The 9,265-nt window shown below is 33.9% G+C and overlaps 1 protein-coding gene and 1 pseudogene across 2 annotated transcripts in view; both read left to right on the forward strand.

Annotated features, from left to right (window-relative positions):
• Nucleotides 1-9,265, forward strand: part of Tenm1 (teneurin transmembrane protein 1) — a 621,649-nt gene that overhangs the window by 228,686 nt on the left and 383,698 nt on the right. The window lies entirely within an intron of this gene.
• On the forward strand, nucleotides 7,624-8,428 carry LOC105986907 (annotated as a pseudogene).

The following is a 9,265-nucleotide window of genomic DNA, read 5'->3' on the forward strand; positions in this document are numbered from 1 at the left end:
ATATATATATATATATATATATATATATATATAAGCTCCAAAAGCCAAAAAAAAAAGAGAAGCCAGGCTCCTGTGGCTCATACCAATCTAGCAGGAAAATCTGTGAGATTTACTCCAATTAATCATAAAAAACCTGGAAGTGGCTCTGTGGTTCAAGTGGTAGAGTGCTAGCCTTGAGCAAAAGGAGTTTAGGGACAGTACCCAGGCCCAGAATTCAAGCCCCAGGAAAAAAGGAAAGATAAAAGAATAAGAGATTTGTCTTGTATATATGTTTATCTGATTTGGGGAAACAAAAGGGAATAACAAAATGGTGAGACAAAGGACAAAGGGTAAACCAATTCAACAGATACTCACAAGACACTTTGTGGGAAATGAACTTTACAACATGGGGGGGCCAGGAGAGAAGGGAAAATGGGAGAAAGATGAGCGAGGGAGTAACAATATTTGACAAGAAATGTACTCCTTACATTACATATGTAACTGTAACTCCTCTGTACATCACCTTGTCAATAAAATCAATGTTTTTAAAAAAGATATAGGTGATAGATCTAAAAAATTATTGTGACACCCTGCAAAGCTGATTGATATATGTTTGATATTTTCCATTGTAAATTCAATATAGTATTTACTTTGTTTAACAAAAATTGAATCTTATTTGACCTAAGTATTGAGCAACAAGGATTCAAAAATTAATATAGACCTGCTGGTTAATCAGCACATTGCCTAGCTGAAAGGACCATGACATAGAAATAATTATGCTAATATTGTAAGGCTTCTTATAGGTAACTATAATAACAGTTGTGAAAATATAAAAATAAAAGTAATAGGAGCATCATACAAGTGATAATATTCCCTGAAAGACTTGTAGTCATCTTTTCAGATCCATCTGTATAGAGGACAGTTACACACAATAGCAACCAACTTAACCTTGTGGACATGTGGAATACTGGACTTATTTATTCCACTAAGGATATTGTACAACAAATAACAAAGAGCAATTGCATTCATCATAATTAAGAAAACATCTGTGGGTTCATTCATTTTGATTATTCATTGGTCATTACATATAATTAAATAAGCTATTGATAAATTCCAGAAATAATAGATAACCTTTATTTTGAATGTTGATCACATAAGTGAATGCTAGGATGTCTGTCCTCTACAGTAAATATCAATTTGTGAGTACAACATATCTTCATCATTTGCCTCATATCTGTCAAACCTACCCATTCCTCAAGTTACCTGATTCCATTTTTACATACATTGAATATTCTGACTGTATTTTCCCACCCATTCTCTATTTGTCTATTCCCTTAACTTCCCCTCCAGCAGAATTTATTTTATTTCTTCTTTTTTTATTGTGAGAATACCATACAGAGGAGTTACAATTACATGGGCAAGATAATGAGTACATTTCTTAGAAATTTTATAGTACAATTTTTATAAAGCACAATTAGTACTTCTTCCCAAAACAACAGGGATAAACCAGTATTGTGCCCTAATTTTTAAAATATTGAAAAACTCTTAAAAGTGGTCAAACAATGGAATTACCTCATTTCATTAGTGTCTAACTCAGTAAGTAGCAGACAATACATTTTTATTATTCATAATTATGTTAAGGTTAAAACTAATAACTTGGACTTTTGAGTAACTTAATGATTATAACAGGCAATATGGTGTAGGTCAATGTCTTTCAATTTATGTTTCTCATCATTTCTCATGGTCAGAAATATAGCCTATATAATAACATGCAGAAAACTAAGACATGTTTCAGTAGACATTTCATACCTTCACTAAATGTTATGTTCTTTAATATATTCTTTTTCACTTTTTTAATTGAGATTTTGCATTAACGTACATTAGTTGTACAAGGGAAGGAAGTTCCATTAGGATGTTTCCATATATAAAGACAATGTACTCCATCAACCCTACCTCCTGTATTACTTGCCCTTATTCCTCCATCCCTTTCATAAAACAACTTCGAGGTGTCATTGTTCTCTTTTCCTATATGCATATTAAAACACTTCCATATGACCTCTCACCCTTGCTAACAATATCCACACTTGAGAACATCCTGTTTTACTTTCATGTAATTCATTGTTTTTACCATATATTAATTCTACCAAAGCTTTCCACCATGGCAAATTTCACATGTGCATATTTTGTATCTTAATCTGTATGATATCTTCTATTTCTGTCCCACAACCTCTATTGATCAATAGCTTTCATTGAAAATCTTCATACCATCTTCCTACTGGACACGATGAATTGGTTTTATAAGCCATCAGTTGATTATAGCCAGACATCTGAAAACAATGTTATAAATAGAATAGTTGAAAGCAAGCTAGTCAATGTCAAAAGAATACCAGATTAGAAGTTGAAAGACATTGCTTCTTTTCCTGTTTTCTGTTCACTACCTATTATCTCTATGACCTTCATAAAGTCAGCTAAGTTCTCTGTTTTTTTAATATACAAAATGGAATGCTGCAATGCTGCCTTCCGTGTCTATCGCAGACTCTTGTTGTAAGGAGCAAACGAGATAATATATTTCCAAGTGCTTCCCAAGCCATAAAACACTATGTAAGTGTAAGGAGGTGATATCCATAAAATGAGACTATACTTCACAGTTATGTATTTCATGTGACTTCTGTGAACCTTTTAATCCTTCAAATTCATTCTTGAAAAATAATTTCCTTGAGGATATACAGTCACACCAGATATATATGAAAATAAGGGTGACAAAGTGCTTCCCATCCTAAATAACAGACAGCAGTGATATCAGTTCAAGTACAGTTTACATTTTTAGCCTCTCAGAAAAGAATCGGATGCAGTACACCACCCTTTAAACTAAGAAGATGCTTGCTAAAATAATAGGATGAATGCATGGCTTTCTGTAATTTAATTTGCTTATATGACACATCATTTTTGATACATAGTGCGTCTGCTAAAGTTAGCCGTTGGCAAAGATATGTCATAAACATGTTTGCAGAACTCTAATAGAAAGTAATCTATAACAGTGGAGAGAAAAGCAGGCAAAGCATTCATTTGAAAAAGCAATGTTTAGTAAAATATTATGAACTACCTGTGTTCAGTTCTTGCCTTGCTAAAAATGACCTGAGAGTATGATTTAAAGATGAACTGTCCAATTTTCTCCTTTTATTTTCTCAACAAGCATTTGCTGAGGACTAGTCACACTGGAAGTGCTACAGAAGTCATGACCTTTCACAGAGCTTTACCCTCTATTATGGTAGATGAGTTAAGTGTAAGAATATAAGGCCCAATATTAGGGCTTTTGGATTACATGCAACAAACATTTATCTCAAGTGATGAGAATTTATTAAAAACATGCATGTCCAAAGCTGAAAATCAACATAATTCTAGAAATTTTAGCATAGAGAGTTTGTGAATCTCTAACCTCGGCTTTGCTATTTATATGACACAATGGCCAGCTGCATGTGTACTTTTTTTCTGTGTCTCTCCCTGTTCCCATGTGGCTTCATATGGTTTTGGAAGTCTGTAAGTAAAACAGAAATATAATGCTCTAGTAATTTAGAACAGAAAATATTTGCTTTTCCTTTAGATTTGGAACAATGCTTAATGAAAGACATAGCATTGGTATAGGTGCGTGGAGGAGTGGGGTGCAAAGAGAATATTGGACAAAAACATATTTGATGTGGCAAGTTAAATATGAAGAAAAAGTTAACAAATGGAAATTGCCTACTGTGTTGATTGGATGACAAATGTTTCAGTTTAGCAGGATAATAGGAAGTATGATGTTAGACTGGGCCCAAATCATGCCTTTTTAAAATCTCTGACAAAACTAAAAGCTTTATACTTACTTGCAATATAGTCAGTATGGATTCATATTTTTTTAAATATCAGTCATTTTATAGTTTAAGATACTTTGCAATCGAGATAATTAAAATATTCAAAAATTACACAGCAAAAGATACCTTTCAAAGAAAGCATTCCTTAAAAATGTTTCCTTCTGCCTTTTGTTTCAGTTTATTCCACAGAAACTAGAGCATATTTGTCACTTTATTGACAAGATTGCTTAGTAAGGCATGCTACTAGATAAGGTAGAGTGATAATTTAAGAAATTCCCTGTCCTTAGAACTTGCAGACAAGCATAAACACATACAGAATGGTATTGATGTGTGTATTATACACAACTCTCATTGTACAATTACTAACCACTATAAAGAGACTACCATCCAATCCTCCCACTAGCTTTCTTGCTCCTTTTCTTTTTCACAGGTCCCTTAATCTTCAGCCTTCCTCATAATCCATAGCTTCACTGAGAAAACTGGTTATAAAATTGAAATGTCTAGTCAAAGAGTTAAAGATATTTAACAGTTGATGTCATCCTTATACTTAGCAAACTATGTTCATATTCCATTATCACTTAGCCATGCTTTCCTTTCTAAGGACATAAACCAATTTCTTACTGGAAATCTCAATGTCTTAAAAGCAAGAAAGAGAACAATGATAAAAATCTGACTACCTATCATGATATAACGAGGATAATAGTTTAAAGCACAAATTCCCTGATACATATTGGGGCAAAGTTCAGCTAAAACTGGCAAACAATAGTTAAATGTTAAATAATCAAGATGTACCAGCAAATGTCGTTCCTACTTACTGATTTTCCAGGAAGTAGAGGAAAAGTAATTCAAAATGATGTGGTCACAATACAAGTCAATAAGGTCCCAGTCTGTTTCTTTTTTTTATTATTATTTTTAATTGTAAAGATACTATACAGAGGGGTTACAGTTACAAGAGTAAGGTAATGAGTACATTTCCTATTGAGCATTGTTATCCCCCCTTTGTTTTTCCCCTACCATCCCTTCCCTACCCACCTTCCCCCCCCAATCAAGTTGTAAAGTTCGTTTTCAACATAGTGTCTTGTACATCTCATTGTTACAATGGGTCAACCTGTATCCCTGTTTCAGTATTTTGTTATTTCCCTTCCCCTCCCCAAATTAGAAAAATATATATACAAGATGCAGGGCACCAGAATCAAATACAGTGTAAACAGTGGTTATACCATGAGGGAAAAGCATACAAAAGAAACAAAAAAATCACATAATACATTAAAAACAGCAGCGACAAAGCTAAAACCTTTAGTGTCCATATCTTGAAGTTCATTTCACTTAGCATCATCATATATGGTCATATGTACATAGCTTTTGACCTTTTCTGCTTGTCCCAGTCTGTTTCTTGAAAGATAAAAGTATATTTTACTCTTTTTGAATGCTTTTCACAAAATAAAGTCATGCCCAAGGAGAATATTTCAACTTAATTCTATGTCCAAGGGATATCACTGTGTCTTTTACCTGATCCCACTATTCAAATGCTTACATAGAACTGATCCCTTCATCAAGCACAAGTAAATGATTCTAAAATGCAGACTTATCTTCACTGATATGTAGACAATTTGTAAAATGATTACAAATGTATGAATATGTAATAATATTAATAATCCATAGCATATGGATTAATATAATAGTTAGTAGTGGTAACTCCATTGAAAATAGTAGATCAGCTCCTGGGAAAACCCAAGCTTCATATTTTCACAGTAACCCTAAGCTTTTCAAGATGAACACATATGTGTGTAACAAGCCCAGGAATGAATATGTACCTGATAATAGAATTTAGGTATGCAAAGTGGTTCACAACTGTAACTGTATTCAGGAAGTAGAAATTCTTGATGAAAGAAGTAAATAACTGGTTTGTGGTTAGGCAAAGTATTAAGTCAGCATTTTGAAGTCTATGTTTTGTATCTTTAATTCCTTTATTTATTTTGACTATCACGTTTCATATGTCATTCATTCTTTAAGTCAGCTACGTACTCTACTCTGTCTCACTTAGGCCATTTCTCTTCTGTATGTATCATTCAACTTTTTTGCGAAGCCTTGTAAAGTAGTTTGTTCACTTTTTCTCCCTCAACTCTCCCACTGAAGTCTCTTTTCATATCAGCCAATTGTGTTAATATATATATACTTAACCTCTTCCATGTACTTTCTTTTTTGGTGACCTTTTGTTGTTTGCAGCAATTTTTCAAGCAGATGCATCTGTTAGGGAAAGAGAAGAAAGTGGTAAATGGCATGTTAACTTCTGTAATTTGGGGAATGAGGTTAGTAAAAAGAACACAAATATCTATCTTGCTCCTCTAGCTCCAACATAAAGGTTATATTCTGTTACATAGGCACCATGCTGACCATTTGGCATAAAGGTGGAAAGAGTAATATTATGACTTGGAATAAAGGTATACTTGGGTCAAATGCCACCACTGATTACCCATACAATCTTGGGAAAATAATTTAAATTTTCCATGTTTCATTTTTCTTCATCGTATATTTAAATGTATTTATTTATTGTACTAGCAAATTTATAATCAGAATAACTTACCACATCTTATAATGAGAATGATGATGGGAATGATAAATGAATGGAATAGTATTTATAATCAGTGTGGAATATGAAAGTAATTAAATACAGTAGAAAATAATTTATTCAGTATGTCTCAGACCTGACCTGTCTTAGATTAATTATATTAGAATTTGGATATCTTAATTCCAAATAAGCATAACAGTTTTTAAAGACATGTTAGCTCATAAATTATGCTCTGTAGCAGAGGATGAAAAGTATAGTAAAAAATAAGTTTAAAAGCTTTATGCCTTTGAAATGTTATCCATAGTATGAAAATAAGATGTGGCATAAAATAAATTTTCAAAACACATCCTAGAAAATATCTCTGTTTTTGCCACTTCTGGGACTTGAACTCAGGGCCTGGATGCTGTCCCTGAGCCGCTTGGTTCTCAAGGCCATCTCTCGACCATGTGAGTCACAGAGCCATTTCCAACTTTCTGTGGGTATTTTATTGGAGGTAAGAGTCTCACAGACTTTCCTGCCCAGGCTGGCTTCAAACCTTGTTCCTCAGATCTCCTGAGTAGCTAGGTTTGCAGTCAGTAGCAACCATCACCCAGATAACATTTATCTCATGTGAATATACTCTCCAGATTACTTGATACTATGTACTGAACTGTGTTTTCTCAAAATTCTTTTGTTTAAAATCTGGTAAGGATGATACTATAATTATGAAACCTAACTACTAATTTGATTATATTTCAAGATAGAGCCTTTAGGAAATAGATTTAGACTAAGTCATAAAACTATGGCCTTAGGATACATGAATCCTCTTAAAAAGAGACAGTCTCTCCTCATGATGTAAGGACATAGCAAGAAAGACCACCATTTACACCCTGGGAAATACAGCCCTCCTCGAGAAATAGATAATGGCAATTCAAATCTGCAGTTCTAGCCTTTAAAGTGTGAGAAAGTATATTATTGTTATTAAACTACCCAGTCCATGATGTTTTGCTATGGCAAGCTAAACTGCGTTAATAGCTATTTCCTGAGTCATTTATTTAAATATATACATCTATACCACCACTTCTTGATGACTAATTGTATTACTATAACTTGAAACCCCCAATTTTCCCAATATAGTCACTTGTTTTCTCTTCTTATTATTCAAACTGAAGAATAAGCCATAAAATATAATTACAATAGTGCCTCTTGAGTGGCGGGCATGCTAACAAACCCTGGGCATCCGCAGGCATGTTCGGGTGGGGGGGGTTCCACGGTTGTGAATGGGAGGTTCTGCGAGATTGGGTCCTGGCTGCTGTCTGGTTAGGTGGCATGATATTGCTTTCCAAGGGCCTGTGGGGCGCGCTGAGCGCACTGGGAAGATCTGGAGCGGAGCTGTGCACTGGCTGTGGGAGTCGCCTGTATTCACCTTTAAGTTTTGTGTATTTTCCAAAATAGTTTTCATCCAACTTGAGTAGTTATCCAAAGAAACCCATGACTTCCTACCTTCGATTGTATAAAGAACAGCTACCAGTATTTATAGCTCAGAACCCAGATGTAAAAAGTTAAGAACTAATTAGACAAATTGCAGAGGTATGGAGGGGACTTCCCTAATCAAAGAAAAAATATATGAAGATGCTTAAAAGACAGACTGGATAACATACAAAAAAAATAAACAATTCAAGGATAGCTTACTCCAAGTCAGCTTTTGTCTTTGGAAAAAGAAATCATACAAAGACGTTTGAAAAGAAAAGTATTAATAAAAAGAGGGAGTTAACACCTCTTGGGAAAAAAAAACCTCATTCAGCTTACAACATTTTTATAGCTGAAAATTTTCCAGAAACCATAGATTCATCATCTAAGGAAAAACTGAACACATTAAATGAAAAAGCAGGTGTATTATCAACTTTCTGAAGACAATAAAATTCATTATGAGAATGAAATGAAATCTTGGGCAGAATGGATGATAGAAGTTAGGAGAAGTGATTTTATATGTCAAAACAAGAAACTACAACCAAAAGCTGCTACTAAGAAACTAAACCTCAAAGAAGACTGAGTTATGTTCATCATGGTTGGGCACAAAAAGCCAATTAGGTCTCAATACCTGACATTGTAACATTAGAATAGATAAAGTTGGTAAACATTTTGTTTTCAATTCCTTTCTCTTTAGCTCATGGTCTTCTGCCAGTTGAACACATTTTGTATTAGTATTTGTAAAGCCCAAACAAATGAAGGTCATAAAAATACCCGCTGTACAGTATTTCACAATAAAAAATCAGTAATAAAAAATATATACCATAAAATTTACCATATTAGCCTGTATTATGTGTACAGTAGTGATAATTATGGAATAATGTTGTTTAACAGATCTTTATTTTTTTATTGTGAAAATACCTTACAGAGGAGTTACAATTACATGGGCAAGATAACGAGTACATTAGTATATTTCCTATCAAGCATTGTTGCTTCTTCTTTCTTTCCCCTTCCCATCCCTTCCTATACTTCCCCCACCTCCCCTACCCGATCCTCCCCCACACACCAAAGTTGTAAAATTCGTTTTTCAACATAACGAGTTGTACATCTCATTGTTGCAATGGGTCCACCTGTATCCCTAGTTAAACGATTTGTTTTTACCCTTGCCGTCCACAAATTATACCAACATCAAATACAGTGAAAGCAGGGATTATACCATGGGGGAGGGACATACAAAGCAACATAGAAATCATCTTATAAACATGTTAGAAAAATTGCATGAAAGAAGAAAAAAAACATTTGAGTCCTGATCTTAGGGTTCATTTCACCTAACATCAACTTATCTGGTTTTTTCTGCTTGATTCGGACATATACTAGTTATTGCAAATAAGGGAAACCATGGGACCTATGTTTCTTTGGG

The sequence above is a fragment of the Dipodomys ordii genome, unplaced genomic scaffold (assembly GCF_000151885.1).
Source record: "Dipodomys ordii isolate 6190 unplaced genomic scaffold, Dord_2.0 Scaffold38, whole genome shotgun sequence".
In the NCBI taxonomy this organism is placed as follows: domain Eukaryota; kingdom Metazoa; phylum Chordata; class Mammalia; order Rodentia; family Heteromyidae; genus Dipodomys; species Dipodomys ordii.